The 20,138-nt window shown below is 53.9% G+C and overlaps 1 protein-coding gene and 1 long non-coding RNA gene across 3 annotated transcripts in view; both read left to right on the top strand.

Annotated features, from left to right (window-relative positions):
- Positions 1-20,138, top strand: part of AXIN1 (axin 1) — a 58,032-nt gene that overhangs the window by 8,217 nt on the left and 29,677 nt on the right. The window lies entirely within an intron of this gene.
- Positions 16,842-20,026, top strand: LOC129519420 (uncharacterized). Its single transcript, XR_008666401.1, has 3 exons — positions 16,842-17,567; positions 18,066-18,257; positions 18,933-20,026. It is a non-coding gene; the product is annotated as an uncharacterized LOC129519420 (long non-coding RNA).

Raw genomic sequence — 20,138 nt, 5'->3', positions numbered from 1 at the left:
GAGGCCTGAGCGTCAGGCTTCATTTGGCCATGTGTGCGTGCACGTGGCTGTTCTTTATAATACACCCGATCTGTGAAAGGTTAAATGAGCTTTATACTTAGGTTTCTGTCAAAGCTCAGAAAATACCGGTGCCCCTGGCTTTTTCTGGATTTATCCTGCTCACCTGGGGTCACTTTGAGCCCCTGGGTCAAGCAATCCTAGAATTCCTGGCTCTCTGCGTCTCCATGCAAATTCTCTTCTGTGGGAGTCTTGATGCAAATTTTCCAGTCTGTTACCGTAGTCAGTGAACTAGTCAGTGAACTTTGAATGTAACTTTGGTTCACACCCACCATTTTAACTGGTTTGAATTGACAAAAGGTCCTCTGCTGATGCATGTGATTTGGCATTAGGGCCCAGGGGCTGTGAGACGTTAGCTGGCAGCTCCTGTTTTGCTTTCCCATCAGAAGTGTGGCCTGGGGGTGCCTAGGCCCCCGCTGCTCCCTGTTCAGCGGGGACTCTGCTCCCTCTCCCTCTGCTCCTCCCCCTGCTTTGTGCTCATTTGCTGTCTCTCTCTCAGATAAATGAATAAAATCTTTTTTTTTTAAAGTGTGGCCTGGCCCCCCAAGTGCAGTCAGGGACTATGTGGGAGGGACTGTCTCACGTTCTCTTCTTGGGCCTGGTTGGTCACCTGCTCAGGCCTCCACCACCCACACTTAGCAGTGGCTGCTGGGTTCTATGCCGGACATTCGCAAATGCTTTCCATTTCTCTTTACTACCTTTACCTTCCTCACTGGCTGAGAAGTTCCCTAAGGACCGCGTCTCAGCTACTTACTTGTGTGTTCCTGGTGGGCCAGCCCGGTGAGGAGCTCCTGGTCGGGGCTGGTCATCGTGGTCATGACCAGGAGTGGACCATGGGTGCCGTGCATAGTAGGAGCGACTCAGCATGGAAAGGGCTGACAGCCAGGGCACCCGGCTGGGTGGGACTCTTTTTTTTTTTAATTTATGATAGTCACAGAGAGAGAGAGAGAGAGAGAGAGAGAGAGAGAGGCAGAGACACAGGCAGAGGGAGAAGCAGGCTCCATGCACCGGGAGCCCGACGTGGGATTCGATCCCGGGTCTCCAGGATTGCGCCCTGGGCCAAAGGCAGGCGCTAAACCACTGCGCCACCCAGGGATCCCTCGGTGGGACTCTCGATCTTGCCATGGTACACTTGAGCCCCATGTTGGGTGGAGAGGTTAGTTATCAATAAGAAAAATGCATATATATATTTTTTAATTTATTAATTCATAAGAGGCACAGAGAGAGAGAGAGAGAGAGCGCGCGCGCGAGAGAGGGGCAGAGACACAGGCAGAGGGAGAAGCAGGCCCCATGCAGGGAGCCTGTGGAACTCAATCCCGGGTGTCCAGGATCGCGCCCTGGGCTGTAGGCGGTGCTAAACCACTGAGCCCCCCGGGCTGCCCTGGATGTTGAAGTTTGTATCAGAATTACATATGATTTCAAAGATATGAATGACATGTTTAGATTTTAGTGACGTATTTCCTTCAGAGGAAGCTTATTTATTCCCCACCCCACACCTGTTCGTCTTGTAATCATTCTGACCTCCAGAAGTGGCCCCAGCATCTACCCAAACCATTGGATCCTTGCTTCCTTCACCCCCACATCCAGTAGAGCAGCAGGTTCTGGTTCCCTGAGAGATGTGCGTGGAATCCTGTACTTCTTGCCATCTGCGTGCTGGCTCCCACCTCCTCCTCTTGGGCCGCTGCAAACCTTTTTTTTTTTTTTTTTTTTTTTGCAAACCTTTTTTTAAGTGGACTCCATGCTGGGCCCAAGTGGGGCTCAAACTCCTGACTCTGAGATGAAGACCTGAGCAGAGATCAAGAGCTGGAACTTACCCGGCTGAGCCGCCCAGGCACCCCACTATAGAACCGCCTACCCAGGCCTCTGTCTTCTCCCCGCAGGACCAAAGCAGTCTTTCTAAAGTGCAGTTCCGATCAGGTCATCCCTTCTTCCAGCTCTTTCGGGACGTCCCGCTAGACCCGGCCTCAACCTCAAGCTCCTCTGTCCCAGCAGCACGAGCGTGCTGTGTGTGTTTCATATACCTGTCGGGGGTAGGGCTGGCCATTAAAATTTTAAAATTAGTTACAGGAGACTCTAAAAGTGTTTGTGTTTTTTTCTCTGCTTTAGTCATACAAAACGCCGTGGTCTTCAACGGGTTTTAGCAGAGTCCAGCAAAGTCTCTGCCATTAGACTAGAAAAATCTGGAATAGAGAGGCCTCTCTGCCTGGGCCTCCGTATCAGTGGATTTGTGAAAGGGAAGTGCTCACAGAGAGCCAACGAACAACGTTGTTGACCAGGGCCCTTTGCATGGACCGCACTGCCCGTGGCTCTGACGTGTGGCCGCAGCTATTTTAGGAGAGCGTGGGCTTGATGTGCTTGGCCTGGCGTGCAGCTTTTGGAACTGAGCCATACCTATAGGTCAGCTGCCTGGTGTCACTGCCCATTCTCATGTTTGTGCCCCAGGGTCCCAGAGATTTGCATGTGACTCGTACTCCTCAGCTCTGTTCATGTTTTCTAGAATCCTGACGTCGTTTATACCAGCTTACCGTGCAGGTATTACAAGCGGGATCTGGGTGAGTAGTGTTCATTTGGGAAGGCAAGGCAGTCTAATCGATCTTTCTCCAATCCGGCACCAGGTGTGACCGTGCGTACGTCCCTGTGTGTGTGGAAGAGAATCTGTGTTGCTTTATTTTCCCGCTGTGTCACATCAGTACAGATGCTCAGTTTTGTGAGCCACTAAGGGTCCTCTTAGAGCCTCTTAATTCCAAAATGTGTTTGATCTGAGGAAACAGCTCAGTATATCTCCTCAGTCCCTTCCTGGGACGGAGGCTGGTTGCCTGACTTTGTTAAAGTAAAGCGCTTCAGCATCTTCAGAGAGTTCACAGAAGAGGCCGTGCGTAGGGCCCTCTGGCCTTGCCCACGTCCCCTCTGCAGTTGGACTCCCATCGCTGGGTGGCTTCTGGCGTTGGCCCAAGGGCCTTCTCTATGGACCACTGAAACTTCTGGTAGCAACTGGTCTTGACTCTTCTGGTTTTAAGGGACAGGGGTGGCTAGGTGGTTGGGTGGGTGTCATTTTAGCTTCCCCCCACCCCCAGCAGCAGGGAGCTCTCTGTCCATTCCTGGGCCCTCTGCTCATCCAGCTTTGTGCACTTTGAGCTATTTAAATGCTTTAGTTTTGGTTTTGACATTGACCTTCTCTGGAGCTCGACTATAGGGCCAGGGTCTTCTCTTGAACCAATATTAAAAGATTTACTTCTTTATTTGGGAGAGAGAGAAAGAGACAACATGCACATGTGCGTGAGGTGTGGTGCAGAGGGAGAGAATCTCAAGGAGACTGTGCTAAGTGTGGAGCCCCAATGAGCTCGATCCCAGGACCCTGAGATCCACAGCCTGAGCCCAAATCAAGAGTCAGACGCTTCATTGACTGGTGAGCCACCGAGGTGTCCCTTGAACCAATATTTAAAAATAAACATAAGGGAGACTCCCGTTGGCTCAGTTGATAGAGCGTGGGACTCTTGATCTCGCGGGGGTGAGTTCAAGCCCCAGGTTGGGTGTAGAAAGGACTTAAAAAGACACAAAGAATGTTGCTTGCATTGTTGTTTGTGGTAGCTAACAGAGTAACTACAATACCCAGTAGTGGGTTGATTGCACAGGTTTCTTTTTTTTTTTTTCTTTTTCTGTATGATTGGAGAATGTAGGCTTTTTCTTTTTCTACATTTTCCAAATGCCTATAAAATATATTTATAGAAATTAGAAAGGATTTATTAAAATATATGCAAAAGTGTATTGCAGGGTGGTCTAGATTATATGCAGCTATTCAGAAGCCTAGTTTATCTTTAAGAAGGATGCGTGTTAAGTGTTTTCTTTTAATGTGATCTTGGATCTTCTCCAAGTTTGCACTACTATACCAGTATATTTTATTATATTTTAACTTTTATTTTAAAGGTTTTATTTATTTGAGGGAGAGGGCGAGCGCGTGGGCGCTGAGTGGGGAGGAGCCAAGGGCAAAGTCGACTCCTCGCCGAGCTGCCCGGCGCCCCCGCACCCCGTACCAGTGTTTTAAATTAATTTTAATTAAAAAAATTAATTTTTATGAAAAAATGTGGAGATAAGGAAGAACTCCAGTAATGCGGACAGGGTGATAACTAGGCTCTTAGCCCCGCACTGCCCGCGCAGCCCCTCCCGCCACCTCCGCCGAGTCTTCCCCACGTGGCTCGGGCGCCCGCGGAGCTTCGAGGGAGCGTTGAGGGAGCATTGTGGGCCCGCGGCCTGCGGCGGGTGAGGTTCCGCGCTCCTGGCAGCCTGAGGCTTCTTTGCAGACAGACGCCGCCTCCCTCGAGGCCTGGGCCGTGCTGGCGTGGCTTGGGCTGCGGCCGCCGGGTGTGGGCAGGTCCCAGTGGGGCCTCTGCTGCTGAGGTGGGCTAGCGCGCTCTTTCTTGTACCATTTTTTTGTTTATATTTTTGATATTTCGTCGCTGCACTGTTCCCTTTGGTTATTTGGGCTTTCTGACGTAAATCTTCCCTTGCGCTGGATCCACGTAAGAAACGCTGTGGATGTATTTCTCCACCTGTACAGCCTGCTGGCGGAGCGGTTTTCCCCAAGAGACGCGTGTCCTAAAGCCTTACCTGGGCCCACTGTCCTTGACGTGCTGGTTCTTCAGGCGTCTGTGGTGCCCTGTGGTGCCGTGGGGTGCCGTGTGCTCTGTGGCGCCCTGTGGCTGCTGTGTGGCTGTCATGTGGTGCCCTGCGGCCATCCTGCGGTGCCATGTGGCCGTCGTGTGGTGGCCCGCGGCTGCTCTGTGGCCCCTGCGTGAGGCTGTGTGGCGCCGTGGGTGGCGGAGGGCTTGAACGGGCTTCTAATTCCAGTTGCCCGGCATCTGCTTCGGCGGTTGCAGGGCTTGCGGGCCCGTGTCGCATCCCCCCGCCGCGCGGAGAAGGCCGACAGCAGTGCGCTGGGGCCGCGGGGCAGCCTTGGCTGTCCTGTCAGGAGCGCGTCTCCTGGGACTGGGCCTTGCTCCGGGGCTTTTATTCTCTCTGTGTGAGGAAAGTCGTCCTTGAACTCTGCGAGCTTGTTAAGTGTTGTTTCTTCATTGGTTTCCTATCCCCCATTTTCACCGTTTCCTTGTTTTGGAGTTTCCTATTATTTAGATATTGGACCATCTGAAATGAGCCTTCGGGGCAGCCCGAGTGGCGCGGCGGTTTAGCGCCGCCTGCAGCCCGGGGTGTGACCCCGGGGTCCCAGGATCGAGTCCCGCCTTGGGCTCCCCTCATGGAGCCTGCTTCTCCCTCTGCCCGTGTCTCTGCCTCCCTCTCTCTGTGTCTCTATGAATAAATAAATAAAATCTTAAAAGAAAAAGAAATGTTGAAATCAGCCTTTGCATTTTAAATGTTTTTCTCCTGTTTTCTGTTTCTTTTTGTTGTGTTTCCTGGTCTTCCTGGTGAATGTGTCCTCTGTGTGTTTTCCGAGTGTGCGCGCTGATGAACATACTGCTCATGGGTCAACATTTTTTTTTTTTAAGAATTTATTTATTCATGAGAGACACACAGAGAGAGACGCAGAGACACAGGCAGAGAGAAGCAGGCTCCATGCAGGGGCTGGATGTGGGACTCGATCCCGGGTCTTTAGGATCACGCCCTAGGCCAACGGTGGTGCTAAACCGCTGAGCCACCTGGGCTGCTCCTCATGGGTCAACATTTTAAAGTTGTCTTGCACATGTTACGATCCCTTCCATGCTGCTTGCCCCGCTTTCCGTGTGGTGTAGTCTTTGTCTTCCCGGTTCCTTTATTATGGGTTTGTGCTGGTGTCCGTTGTGCCTGCTGGAAGTTTTACCCAAATGATGGTCCTTGGCTGTCCCTGGCTGTTCCTTCTCGTTTGGAAGTGAGGCGCGTGAGATGCGCGTGGGCAGGCGGTTTGCAGGGGCGCTGGGGGCTCAGCCACCGGTGCCTCTCCCTGCCGGAGTCTCTTCTCCCAGCTGTTTGCTGCCCCTGGTGTGGCCCCCTTTTTGTGGGGGAGGCTGTGGGGCCGGAGCCAGGTAGGTAGGGGAGCTGCAGGTCTCTCGGGTGACCATGCACACTTCCATCTAGTCCCTCAATTTTCTTTCTTTTTTTCCTAATTTTATTTATTCATGTACTTCTGTATCCATGAGAGACCCAGAGAGAGGCAGGGACCCAGGCAGGGGGAGAAGCAGGCGCCCCGCAGGAGCGCAATGCTGGCCTTGATCCGGGACCTGGGGTCACGCCTGGGCGGAGGCGGGTCAACCAATTAACCCCCCGGGGCCCCTCGGTTTTCAGCCGTCATCCCTGTGAGGTCTCGCCCTCTACTTGATTTCCCTAAATAGGATCCTTTGATTCTCCTCCAGCCGGACGCTGGCCGGGCCGCTGCGCAGGACGTGCGGGGGTCGACGTGCGGGGGTCGTGTGCCTGCGAGCGGGGCGGGGCACCCGGGGTACAGCCTCAGGAGGAGGCGCAGGGCTTCGCGCCGAGAGGCGCCGTGTGCGCCTGTGCTGGTGCGCGTGTGCGCTTGCCGAAGGCTGCCGGGCCTGCAGGCCGCGCCCAGTTCGCGGAAGGCAGGCCGCTGTGAGCGGTCGTGGGCGCCGTGAACGCAGGTGCGCCGCGATGGCCGCAGCGGGACAGGGCCTCCTGCTTTCCTGCCGGGAGCTCCCTGCGGGCCGGGAGCCTGCGCTGTGCCGCCGCGGCTCCTGGGGCTCGCGCCCGGCCGGCGGTCGAGGTCGGAGCGTGGGCGGCGCGCTGGGGGCGGCCCGGGAGACTGAGGCCGGACTCGCCGGCCGTTGCCCCGTCAGCCCCACCGAGACGCTGTCGGTGCGCGGTGAACCACGCGCACGGGGCCCTCTGCCCACGGAGCTTGCAGCTTATTCCAACAGGGAGACAAGACGTGAAAAGATAAAATCCAGGGCTGCCCGGGCTGCTCGGCCTGTCCAGCGTCCGCCTTGGGCTCAGGGGTGAGCCCAGGCTGCTGAGGTCCAGCCCTGGTGGCCCCACTCGCTGCTGCCATCTGCCCCCGCCTCCCTGCGTGTGCTCTTTGCTGCTGTCTTTCGCTCTCTCTCTAATAAATAAAATCTTTACAACCAATGCAGAATGTTCCCGATGGTGACAAGTGCTGTGCTGAAGTACAGGGCGAGCAAGGGCAGTGAGGAGCGGGACGGGGTGGGGACTTAGTGTGGCCGGAGAGCACCCCATGTCAGACGATGGCTTCTGAGCAAGACCTCAAGAAAGTGAGAACACAGCCTGCACCTGCTGTGCACTCCACGGGGAGGGAGAAGGGCAGCAGGGCTGCAACAAACTGCTGGCAGGGACAGCAGTGGCACGAGCTCACAGCGCTGCTTTGATGTTTCCGAGAGTCAGTTAACCCACTGCAGCTTCCGCATTGGTCTCCGAGTCGCCAGTGTGTTGGATCCAGAGCCCCGAGCCTGCGTGGTGGGTGAGCCGCGGTAGGTAGACACCAGGAGTCAGGTGACACGGGTCTGCTGAGACGGTGGCGAGGGCGGCGTCTTGGAAGCCAAATAAGCAAACCGTGTAGGAAGGAAGGAGGGATCAGTTGTCAGGCGCTGTTCACAGATGGAAGACGTGCAGCGGCAGTCAGCAGCTTAGTGCACAGACAGTCGGTGACCCTGCGTGCTGCCGGTGGTGCTGTGGGAGAGGTAAAAGTATGTTGAAACGACTTTTTTTTTTTAAGATTTTATTTATTAATTCATGACAGACACAGAGAGACAGAGGTACAGACACAGGCAGAGGGAGAAGCAGGCCCGATGCAGGGAGCCCGATGAGGGCCTCGATCCCAGGACCCCAGGATCATGCCCAGGGCTGAAGGCAGGCGCTAAACCGCTGAGCCACAGGTACTGCCCTCCCCCTTTTTTAAAAAAGATTTGAAACGATTTTCTTCTTCTTCTTTTATTTTTTTTTTAAGATTTATTTATGATAGACACAGAGAGAGGCAGAGACACAGGCAGAGGGAGAAGCAGGCTCCATGCAGGGAGCCCGATGCAGGACTTGATCCCAGGACTCCAGGATCGCGCCCTGGGCTAAAGGCAGGAGCTGAACCGCTGAGCCACCCAGGGATCCCCTTGAAACAACTTTCAAAGTCAGCTTTAAACAACTCAAAGCTTTATTTTATTTATTCTTTTTAAACTTTTTTTTTAAATTTATTTATGATAGGCACACAGTGAGAGAGAGAGAGAGACAGAGACACAGGCAGAGGGAGAAGCAGGCTCCATGCACCGGGAGCCCGATGTGGGATTCAATCCTGGGTCTCCAGGATCGCGCCCTGGGCCAAAGGCAGGCGCTAAACCGCTGCGCCACCCAAGGATCCCAACTCAAAGCTTTAAAAAAAGTTTTTTTTTAAAAAGATTTTATTTGAGAGAGCGCACAAGAGCAAGAGCAAGCAGGGGTAGCTGCAGGCAGAGGCAGGGGGGAGGGAGAAGGAGAGGCAGAGGGAGAAGCAGGCTCCCCGCTGAGCAGGGGCCCATGTGGGGTTGGAGCCCAGCACCCTGGGATCATGACCCGAGCTGAAGGCAGACGCTTCCCCGACAGCCACCCGGGCACCCCAAGTCAGAGCCTTTTGGAAAGGGACTGTGTCTTTGTCTTAGTTGTACCTCTTGGTTTAAGAAGTGGTTTACAGGTTTGATCTTGATAAATGTGTTGAGTTGAAATGATTTTAGCTACTAGAAAACATGCGTAGGACTTGCAGAGTTTGGCAGCTTTATGCCCTTGAGCCATGGCAGTCACATCACCTTTTCGGATCCTGTCTTTTTTTTTTTTTTTTAAAGATTCTATTTATTTATCCATGACAGACAGACAGGCAGAGACACAGGCAGAGGGAGAAGCAGGCTCCATGTAGGGAGCCTGACATGGGACTTGATCCCTGGTCTCCAGGATCACACCCCAGGCTGCAGGCAGTGCTAAACCGCTGTGCCACGGGGGCTGCCCTGTTGTATGATTTTAAAACAGGAGTCAGAAGACTCTGTAAAGAAATGAGTGGTTGGGCAGCCCTGGTGGCTCAGTGGTTTAGCACCACCTTCAGCCCAGGGTGTAATCCTGGAGTCTCCGGATCGAGTCCCACGTCGGGCTCCCCGCATGGAGCCTGCTTGTTCCTCTGCCTGTGTCTCTGCCTCTCTCCCTCTCTCTCTCTATGTCTCAAACAAATAAAGAAATAAAATCTTAAAAAAAAAAAAAAAGAGAAATGAGTGGTTGCTGATAGGTGTCTCTGTTTTTCTGGTTGTGACTTAAAATGGCCTTTGGGCAGAGGCTGGTCTGCCTCATAGTGACCATGTTCTTCTCCTGAGAGCTGTGCTCTTCAGTAGTGTTACTTTTACAGACTGTGTGACAGGCCTGCTGTCGTCAGTTACACGAGCAGAGACTGAAGTCTATGCCCCATAGTTTATAAAACTCAAGTATTGGGGATCCCTGGGTGGCTCAGCTGTTTGGTGCCTGTCTGCAGCCCCAGGCGTGGTCCTGGGGATCTGGGATCGGGTCCCACGTCGGGCTCCCTGCTTAGAGCCTGCCTCTCCCTCTGCCTGTGTCTCTGCCTCTCTCTCTGTGTCTCTCATGAATAAATAAATAAAATCTTTTAAAAACTAAAAAAATCTCAAGTATCGTTTGAAGGATGAAACACCCCTCTTCCCCATTCTCCCTGTCAACATTGTTGGCTTCCATGCCCAGCCAGAACTCACCACTTACAGGTAAATAATGTGAATAATTTATTGCGTGTCATTCCATGATGTGTTTATGCATATACGGGTTAACATGAATGTATTGTATTTTTAATACTTAATTCATTTTACTTATTTATTTATTTGTTTATCTATTTGAGAGAGAGAGTGTGCATGCGCATGTGAGCTATGGAAGGAGCAGAGGGAGAGGGAGAGAATCTCAAGTGGACTCTGCTGAACCCAGAGCCTGACATGGGATTGGATCTCGTGACCTGAGATCACAACCTGAGCCAGGCTTAACCCACTGAGCCACCGAGGCACCACTGTAATATATTTTAAAGTAGGGATTTTCAGGGATCCCTGGGTGGCTCAGCTGTTTAGTGCCTGCCTTTGGACCAGGGAGTGATCCTGGGGTCCCGGGATCGAGTCCCACATCCGGCTCCCTGCATGGAGCCTGCTTCCTCCTCTGCCTGTGTTTCTGCCTCTCTCTGTGTGTGTCTCTCATGAATAAATAAATAAAATCTTTAAAAAAAATAAAATAAATTAGGGATTTTTTAAGGAGAAACAGATATGATGTAAAATTATTAGGTCAGTCCCATAGAGTATGATTTTTTTTAAAAGATTTATTTATTTATTCATGAAAGACAGAGAGAAAGAGAGGCAGAGACACAGGCAGAGGGAGAAGCAGGCCCCATGCAGGGAGCCCGAGTGGGACTCGATCCTGGGTCTCCAGGATCACACCCTGGGCTGAAGGTGGCGCTAAACCGCTGAGCCACCCAGGCTGCCCCCACTGAGTATGATTATGATACACGATAAGTGTAAGTTCTGGATGTTTTGCCTAAATGTTAATTTTTCGTTTTTGGAGATGACTTAATTACTGCAAACGTTTCTAGGATTTTCTTTGTGTTTTGGATTGCTTCGGTTTTATCCATCATAGTGTTTTGCCCCATTATCCCGTGACGAAGGTGAGTGGACGGACTGGTGGCCCGGTTCGCTGCTAGGGAAGAAGGTGAGCGTGATGAGGGACAAGCTGGAGCTCGTGGCCGATGCAGCGCTGCCCAGCAAACACGTGCCCCCGCCAGAGACGCCGTGCTCAGCTCAGCTGCCTTGAGCAGGCCGGTGTGCAGACACCTAGAACTGCGTCCTTGACACCCTTCCTGGGGGGACACCGCAAGGCCCGCGGGTGGGCCGCGCCGGAGCTGCCCTCGCCCGGAGCCCTCTGGTTCGCCAGTGTGCAAATAGCAGCGGTGGCGCTGGTGCGGCGTTCTAAGCGGGGACGGGCTGGGCCGGGCCCAGCGGCACACGTGCCTCGTGGAGATCCCAGCAACAGAGCGGGGTCGAAGGAATACCGGGCTTGTGCCTCGGTTCTTTGAAATGTCATTCGCTTTGGAATGTAAAGTTCTGTGGCGCTACGTGGAGCTGTGCTGGAGATGCTTTAAAGATAAAAATATTTCCGTGCTGAACAAAGATGGGCAAATAAGAGCATCCCAGGCCCCGGCCTCACTCGCGCAGCTGTCATTATGCATTCTCTTACACGTGGGCACGTTGGATGGATCCTTTGTAGTTTGGTTTTCTCATTAGGTGGTCTTGTGAAGTTCATTTGGATGAAGTAAAACCCTTTAAAGAGAAAATCCTTTTGAAACATTGTGAGAGAAAACTCATAAGCAGAAAAAACAAATAACTCTTATGAAAACAGCTACCTAGAGATTTTTTGTTTCTCCTCTAGGTTTTTAGTTTTTGCACAGAGGCTGCTTCTCTCTGGACAGATGGGCTTCCTGCAGGTGTTAGGGCTGCCAAACAACCTGGTAGCTTAGGGAAGGCCTTGAGAATTACCTGATGACGTTAAGAAGTAAAGAGGGTGACCTGAGGTTTGGAATTTGTGGTTTCTGCGTTACTTCAAGGAAACAAATCATATATATATATATATATATATATATATATATGTATTTTTTTTTTAATCATATTGTTTTATGGACAGAGTTTTGACTGCGACTAGATTCCTTTTTTTTTTAAATTTATTTATTTACGATAGACATAGAGAGAGAGAGGCAGAGACACAGGAGGAGGGAGAAGCAGGCTCTATGCAGGGAGCCCGACGCAGGACTTGAACCCGGGACTCCAGGATCGCGCCTTGGGCCAAAGGCAGTCGCCAAACCGCTGAGCCACCCAGGGATCCCCCTGTGACTAGATTCCTAAGTGTTTTTGTAGAAACATGTATTTATTTATTAATTTAAAAAGGTTTTTAAAAATTTATATGGCAGAGAGCTTGAACTGAGGGGAGGGGCAGAGTGGGAGGGAGAAGCAGGTTCCCTGCTGAGCAAGGAGCCCGATGTGGGGCTCGATCCCAGGACCCTGAGATCATGACCTTGGCCGCAGGCAGAAGCTTCACTGACTGAGCCATCCAGGTGCCCCTTTTTATTTTTATTTTTTTCTTTAAACATTTTATTTATTTATTTATTTATTTATTTATTTATTTATTTATTTATTTATTTATTTATTTATTTATTTATGATAGTCACACAGAGAGAGAGAGAGAGGCAGAGACATAGGCAGAGGGAGAAGCAGGCTCCATGCACCGGGAGCCCGACGTGGGACTCGATCCCGGGTCTCCAGGATCGCGCCCTGGGCCAAAGGCAGGCGCCAAACCACTGCGCCACCCAGGGATCCCCATCCAGGTGCCCCTTAAAAATTATTTTTAATAAATCACATTTTTCCCAAGTCACTGTTCCGTCTTGTAGCTTCAAAGCTGAGAATGGGTCTTCCCAGCTTTGTAGGATTTCTTTGTGGGATTCCATTTGTAAGCCTCTGCATTTCATTTGGGATCATGGACTGGTTCAGGTCTGTATTAAACACGTTCTGTGTAGGGTATCCTGTGGTTCTCTAGCTCGTGTCTGAAAGGCCTCGGACGGGCGGGTACAGGTACAATCATAGTCGATTACTCCCATTGCCTACAGTTTACCGGGAGTTGCTATTTCTTTCTCAATGTTGCAACCTGCAATGACCTCGTGAAGTGTGGTTGGCACTTCTTTGGAACTAGTAAGTTCATTGGAGCTGCGGTCTGAGGGATTGAGGCTAGAGTGAGGGGTTGGGGTCTCCAGGAGAGGGCTGACCCCCATCATTGCAATGAGAAAGAGTCTTTAAAAAACTACAGTAGGGATCTGTAAAATGTTTTTTGTCCCACTTTTAGGTCACTACTGTGTAAGGTTCCTCTTTCCTCTTCGGGGTACCTGGGTGGCTCAGTTGGTAGATAAACTTCCTCTTTGTTTTTTTCTTTTTTTAAATCTTCAACTCTCCAAAGTTTTTTTTTTTTTAAGATTTTATTTGAGCGAGAGTGAGCAAGCATGAGCAGGGGGAGGGGAAGAGGCAGAGGGAGAAGCAGACTCCCCACTGAGCAGGGGCCCACGCAAGGCTCCAACCCAGGACCCCGGGATCATGACCTGAGCCAAAGACAGACGCCTAACTAACTGAGCCACCCAGGCACCCCTAAAATTAGAAAATACAGATGAGCAGACCCTGATATGATACCCCGTGCACAGATCCCTCTGGAGCCCTCTTGGCACAAACCATCTTTATGTCCCCCACGAAGACCGGGCCCCTATCTACATGCCTCACAGTCATTTTGAAGGGCTGCTGGTTGCAGGAACACAGCTTCATGTAAACGTGTGGCCTAGAGGGAAGGATACCTGCGGGTCCTGGCCTGCTTGCCTCCTGTTCTGTGAGCCTGTCCTCCGTGCTTGGGCTCCTGCGAGGGTCTCCTGCGAGATTCTGACTTCAGATCTTTGAGTCTGGTTTGTTAGCCTTTGTAGCGACTCTTACAGAAAGCTAGGTGGAATGGTGGGTTTTAACTGAGGGCTGTAGGCTTTCCCACCCAGTCCCCCTGTGTGGATGCGAGGGCCTTGGTGCCAGGACAGCTTGGTTGTGGCCTGTGTGGAGCGCTGTGTGCCTCTCATGCTGGCGCTCGGCAGGTGCGCTGTGTGTGCCGGTCCTTAGGGTACTTGGAACCTTTATGAAGGTGGGAGGGGCTTTGTCACCCACTTGGCGGGGGATGAGTGGCAGCTTGAGCAAAGTCAGTAGCTGGCAAGTGGTGGTGAGCGGGCCTTGGCCCGGGGGCCACTCTGGAGTCAGGCTTCTCTTCTGTCCACCACTGGTGGTGGGGGCACCTGGCTCAGTCTTAGCTGGGCCTGTTCCACAGAACACACATCCTCCCATCTTACTGTTTGGTTTTGACCATAAAGGAAAGGGCCTTTGATATGTTACGCAACTCAGACCCTGTGTTGGGTGGGGTGCCTCAACGGTAGAATAAAAATAAATAAAGAGCCTGCAGGAATCTGTAACCTGGGCAACCCCATGCACGGGGAGCACGGTGGCCGACCACGCAGCTCTTACCTGGTGCCACCAGGTGACTCATTCACCCTCTAATCTCCTCCCATCCCAAATTATCTCTGACCTCTGTCAGGGCAGCACATGTGTTCTATAGTCTCTGTGTCGCTGGCAGGCTGTCTCTTCAGCCTCTGGTAGCACCTGCTTCTGCACCCCGTGGTGACCCCAGGTGTCTGTCATCCAAAGCTCACGATGGATATGTAAGTGGGGGCGCATAGGGGAGTCAGTGGACAATGCTGTTGGCCTTGCCTGGTCGTTTGTGTAGAGGTCAAATTCCTGATTTTTGCATAGAGCATGTAAGGTAGAGACTTTTTTTTTTTTCTATTAGGTAGAGACTTTTTTTATACCTGACATTGGGCCCATTTCTGTCATTAAATGTAATGACAAACTTGTAAACGTTTTGATATTTAGATACAGAGGTCAGTTATTTGTTTTACGAGTGATAATACCTACACATGAATGTGGGCAGTGTGCCCTGAAACCATCTTGCTGCTGGAGAAACACAGAGGCACGTCCTCTCTGGGGGCCGGTGCTCTGCACCTTGTAAAGAGGGTAATTTGAAACGGCACGTCCATCCTCACCCTTTGGCCCCTTTGCCTTGGTCACTTTGTGGTGGTGAAGGCTCTGCAGGTGAGAAGACAACTCTTGGAGCAAGTTGCTTTGTTAGGAAGCTGGCCCGTGCTCCTTCCTGAGGGTGCTTGTGTGAGGGGCACCTGGATGCCGGGCAGGACCCCATCTGAAGGCTGGCCATGTCGCTCTGGGTGTGGGTGACGGGCTCCTCGCTCCGTGGGCGGTTCCCTGAGGGCGATGGGAGAGAGCTCTGGCCTGGCGGCCCCGCTCCGATTGGGTCTGGACCCACACTCCCTCCCACTGATGAAGTCCAAGTGTGGGAAAGGTGCTGGTCGGCACTGTGAGGTGTTGTGCACGTGAGGGGACCCCGTGCGACTGCCGGAACCTCAGGAAGGACCGCGGGCCGTTGCCAGGCGGGTGGAGAAGCAAGCTGCAGGGCCGCCGAACCCCACGGTGCCACCTGGCGGGCGGGCACGGACTGTTGATGGGAGCGGAGCCTGCACAGATTCAGAGCAGATGTGCCCGGCGAAGGAAGCCGGACAAAAGGAGCGTGTGGCTCCCCTGTGTGGAGAATTCTAGAAAACTCAGTCTAGCCACTGGTGACTGGCGGAGGAGGGGACTGGGCAGGGGCCTTCTGGAGTGGTACGAGGACACTCCGGGGTGATAGCTGCCTCCGCTATCTGGTTGCGGCGGTCGGGGCATGGGTGTGGACATGTGTCAGAGGTCCTCACCGTCTGTGCTTTAACGAAGTGTGCTGTATGGCGTGTCACACTGGGGTGTAGGGATGTTTCTAAAAAGGCATTTTACGTGCTTTCCTCTCAGGGAGCTAGGCTTTTAGAACAAGATGCTAAGGCTTGGGCAGAGCCCAGCTGTTTGCTTCCGCGGGGCCGTGACAGGTGTGGGCTTCTGCGTGCGGCCTCCGTCACTTGGGCCTCGGTGAGGACGGGGCTCTGGGGAGGGGCCAGGGCCCCTGGAAGCCGCTTCTGGCAGGAGGTTGCTTGGTAACGTATCAGCGGTGGTGTCGCCTGGCCCGGCTGCTGGGTCCATGGGGCAGAGGTGATGACCTGTTGGGCCCTGAGCTCAGCCAGGGACCCCTTCCCCTGGCTTTGTGGAGGTGGAGTGACTGACCCTGATGCGTCGCTCTGTTTCTAGTGTAAGGGATTGTCTGACTTGTCAAAATAGTGATTAGGTAAATTGATGTATTTCATAAGCTAGTGCGTAGTTTATGATTCTGTGATCTCACGTGTAAGATTCTAATACCATCAATCCCAGTTGTGTTTTTTTTTTTCCAGTTGTTTTTATTGAGCTTCCGTTCTCCCATAAAATCTGGCCAGATTCCGTGGACAAGTCCGCGTGGAAGCTGCTGGTCATGGCCCGCTGCGGTCACGTGGTCCCTGCAGCCCACCCCAGATGAGCCCGAGTCCCCTCCTGGGACTGCTTCCTTGTAGCCTCCTCGTTGGGTGTGTGTCCACACCACCGCCTGTCCAGAGGGCCCGGGAAGACTCACGCAGGAAGGTACACCCGGTGTACCTCGGATCCCTGGGGAGGTGGCGGGGAGATGAGCAAGAACTTCCCACTGGGACGGACATCACAGCTGAAGGGGAGGGATGGGACGTACAGGCGTCCAGTTGTGGGATGAAAGGCGCCACACAGGGAGTACGGTCAGTGGTTTCATGAGAGCGCCAGATGCGACGGACAGCAGCTGCCCCTTCGGGGGAACCCGGAGTCGTACGTGGGGACGGATAACACTGTGTCACCTACACTCAGGTATAAAACAGGGGCCTCTGGGTGGCCCAGCAGTTAAGCATCTGCCTTCAGCCCGGGGTGTGATCCTGGAGACCCCGGATCGAGTCCCACGTCGGGGTCCCTGCGTGGAGCCTGCTTCTCCATCTGCCTGGGTTTCTGCCTCTCTCTCTCTCCCTCTCTCTCTGTCTCTCCTTTGTGAATAAATAAATAAAATCTTTTATTTTTTTTAATTTTTTAAGGTTTTATTCACTCATTAGAGACACACACACACACACAGAGAGAGAGAGGCAGAGACATTGGCAGAGGGAGAAGCAGGCTCCATGCAGGGAGCCTGATGCGGGACTCGATCTCGGGGCCCCGGGATCACACCTCAGGCTGCAGGCGGCGGTAAACCGCTGCGCCACCAGGGCTGCCCTAAATAAAATCTTTTAAAAGATAGATTGATCGATTGATCAGCTTAAAAGCCGCTGATGTGGTCAGTGAGTCCACTGAGCTGAGTGACACAGCTTTGCAGTTTGCTGACAGCAAGCACGTAGCAACTTGCCAAGTATTTTTAGGGGTGGAGACTGTTTTCTGTACCTCGGTAGAACGGCACAGGGAGCCAGAGCGAGCTGTCAGAGGCGGCCTGCGTCTCCTGCAGGATGGCCGGGGTGAGCACAGGTGACCCTTGCAGTGGCCCCACGCCAGGGCCGCCTGGAGGCGGGAGAGCATGGGCCATCCAGGCCTCTGCAGGGGCGGCCTTGCTGTCGTGTGGACCCGGGCCCCACTGTCTGCATGTTCGCGTCTCAGGTCAGAGCCCCGAAGGCCGTCCCGGCGGAGCGTGGGGAGGAGATGAGCCCCGGCAGGTCCCTCCTTCGGTCACTTGTCTTGCGGTGGCCACAGCTCCCCGGGGGAGGCGACGGACGTTGGCCCGGAGCTGTGGGTGGGGCGTTGTGGTGTCCAGCTTAGGGCCCGAACCTGTCGAGCCGGGCGCTGCTGGTGTAGTCTGCGCTGCCTCGGTGGACGGACAGACGGCCAATCCTGGGCCACCGGCCGTGGCAGCCTGGACGCCAGGCCTCACCGGGAGCACAGCCCGGCGGCACTCTGGGACGGGCTGCATCCCTCAGCGCTGACAACCAGCGGCCTCCTTGGCCCTTCCTGCCTGCCAGCTTTTCCACTTAATGATAGGAGGTAATGGCTTCCTTCTCTGTCCTCCTAGAGAGAGACAGGGCGTGGGAGCGTGTCCACACGCACGCCAGCGGGGGAGGGGGCAGGGTGGGGCGGGGTGGATTCGGAAGCTGGCTCGTGCTCAGCTCACAGCCTGCTGCAGGGCTTGGCACGGGGCTCGGGGCTCGGGGCTCAATCCCGCGACCCGAGATCACAGCCTGAGCGGAAAATGAGAGTCGCTACCCAGGTGCCCCCAAGAGGCGATAACCTTGAAGTGCGAGCACTCAAGTACGTGACGGCCGTCCCTGGTCCCCCACCTTGGCGGCCTGCTCCCTGGCCAGGCCGCCTTCCCTCGCTCTGCCCCGGCATTGACCCCCATTCGAGAGGCCACATCAGTCTCCCAAACTCTTCCGTCAGGCCCTCTGCACCGAGAACCAGGGTGGACCCGGGTGGGGGGCCCGTCTGGGCTTTGCCTTCCGACTTTCTGGTCCTCTCACCTGCATTATTTACTTTTTTTTTAAGATTTTATTTATTTACTCACGAGAGACTCGGAGAGAGGCAGAGACACGGGCAGAGAGAGAAGCAGGCTCCTTGCAGGGAGCCCGACGCGAAACTCGATCCCAGGACCCCAGAGTCACGCAGACGCTCAGCTGCCGAGCCCCCCAGGCGCCCCTCCCGCCCGCACTCTCAGCGTTCCGCAGGCCCCGGCACGGGGTACTTGGCTTCCCTTGTGTGCCTCCTCGTCCCGGGATGGGCATGTGTAGGGGCACACTCCTCTGTCGTATCTGAAAGTACCCGTCTCGTGCTGGGAGCACCAAGTGAGCGCACTGTTTGGAGCGGAGAGCCGTGCGGTGGCAGCACAGTGCCAGAGCGCACTCCGTCCTCTCCTGCCTGCTGCTCGGTCATCTTGATTGTTCCTTCCCAGACATTCTGTAACTCTTCAGTTTTCTGCAGAATTTTTAGGAACACAGAAGCAGAAACCGGCTCCCCATCTCTTTGCAGCTGTGTTCCGGGAGCCTTGGGGGCTCCCGGGCTGAGGCCTGCCCTCCCCCGCCTGCCAGTGCGCCTGGTGTCTCTGGTTTGTGGGCAGAGCGCCAAGGCATGGCCGCAGGGCCAGCAGAAGGCGGAGTGGGGCAGGTCCTGCTGCAAATGGGGTGACGTGTGCCGGTTAGGCAGGGTGCTGAGCATGACCCAGGGCCAGGCCGGAGCTGCCATGGAGCTGCCCTCGATGCGTCTTGGTGGGAACAGAGTGCGCAGGGGGGAAGCCAGCGTTGGCTGCTGTTTGCACGATGACCGGGCCTTCTGGCTTTCCTTCTAATTGAAGAGTTTGAGGGAAGACGCACGGGAGAAGGTGCTCACAGCCTCCCCTTCCCACCTGTCTGACCGCAGGTGGGGCTCGCCGCTGCTGGGGCCAGGATCTCCTGACCAGCCCTCTGCTGAAGCAGCCTCGTGCCTGGGGTCGAAGCGACGGCAGAGGCGGACGAGGTGTGCCAGGGCTGGGGAGGGACGCACTGGCCGACACGTGCTCGCTGTGGAGGGAGTGACAGGAGCCTTGCGTTCCTACATTGTTCTCTTCGCTTTTATACAAGTAAACATTTCTTAGGATAAAAAATGTGTTCAAGGACGGACCAGACTAAACATACAGAGGAAAATGGCTATGAGCACACTGCCAGGAGGATCTTTAATTCCAGGGTCAAATTTGGGGAAATTTGGGACTTTCCTTTGTCAGCTTGCATGGCTGGGGCACAAATCCCAGCCTCGGGCCAGCAGTGCTTCTGCACTGGGCTGGGTGGTGGAGGCGCAGACCTAACGCAGAGTCACACCAGGAGCACGGGCCTCAAGCTGGGTGCAGGTGATTCTGGCGTCTGGCGGAAGACGCCTCATCCAAATCCATGTCTGCTCCTGCAGAAAACTTTCCACCATAACGGCCAGTCGGCAGCGATGGGTGGCCAGACACAGAGTGAGAGCCACCGGAAGCAGGCCAGAGTAGCCCTTGGCAGAGCTCCAGACGTGGGGGTCTCCACAACCTTTAAAACGTAAGACTGTCAAGTCCAGGAATCCACGGTTGACCTCCAGGACAACAGGAGAGGAAGCGGTGATGTAGCGACTTCAGGGCAGTGCTGTGGACGGTCCACACTGGCTGCCCTGCTCCCCGGGCCCTGGTCGCACTGCTGCAGGAGCGCCTACGGTGTGGCCAGTGTGCTTGAGCAGCTGCATTTTTGATTTATATAATTTTGATTACATTTAAATATCCCATGTGGCTAGTGGCTACCATAGTGGATGCTTTGCAAAATTAAGATATACAACAGCTAAAACAAAAAAATCCCATGGATGGGGTGCTGGGTGGCTCAGTCAGTGCAGCATCTGCCTTCAGCTCCGGTTGTGACCTTGGGGTCCTGGGATCGAGTCCTGCATTGGGACTCCCTGCTTCTCCCCCTGCCTCTGCCCCACCTCCTGCTTGTGCACGCTCACTCTCTCTCAAATAAATAAAACCTTTAAAAAACAATCCCATGGATAGACTTAACAATGTGTTGATTAGAGAATGAGCCAGAAGGAGTTATGCACGGGGCTGCAAGGGGGGAGAGGGGTAGATCC

Source organism: Nyctereutes procyonoides, unplaced genomic scaffold (assembly GCF_905146905.1).
Source record: "Nyctereutes procyonoides isolate TBG_1078 unplaced genomic scaffold, NYPRO_anot_genome, whole genome shotgun sequence".
NCBI classification, from domain to species: Eukaryota; Metazoa; Chordata; class Mammalia; order Carnivora; family Canidae; genus Nyctereutes; species Nyctereutes procyonoides.
The sequence above is the reverse complement of the archived record's forward strand: the minus strand, read 5'-3'. Positions and strand labels throughout refer to the sequence as shown.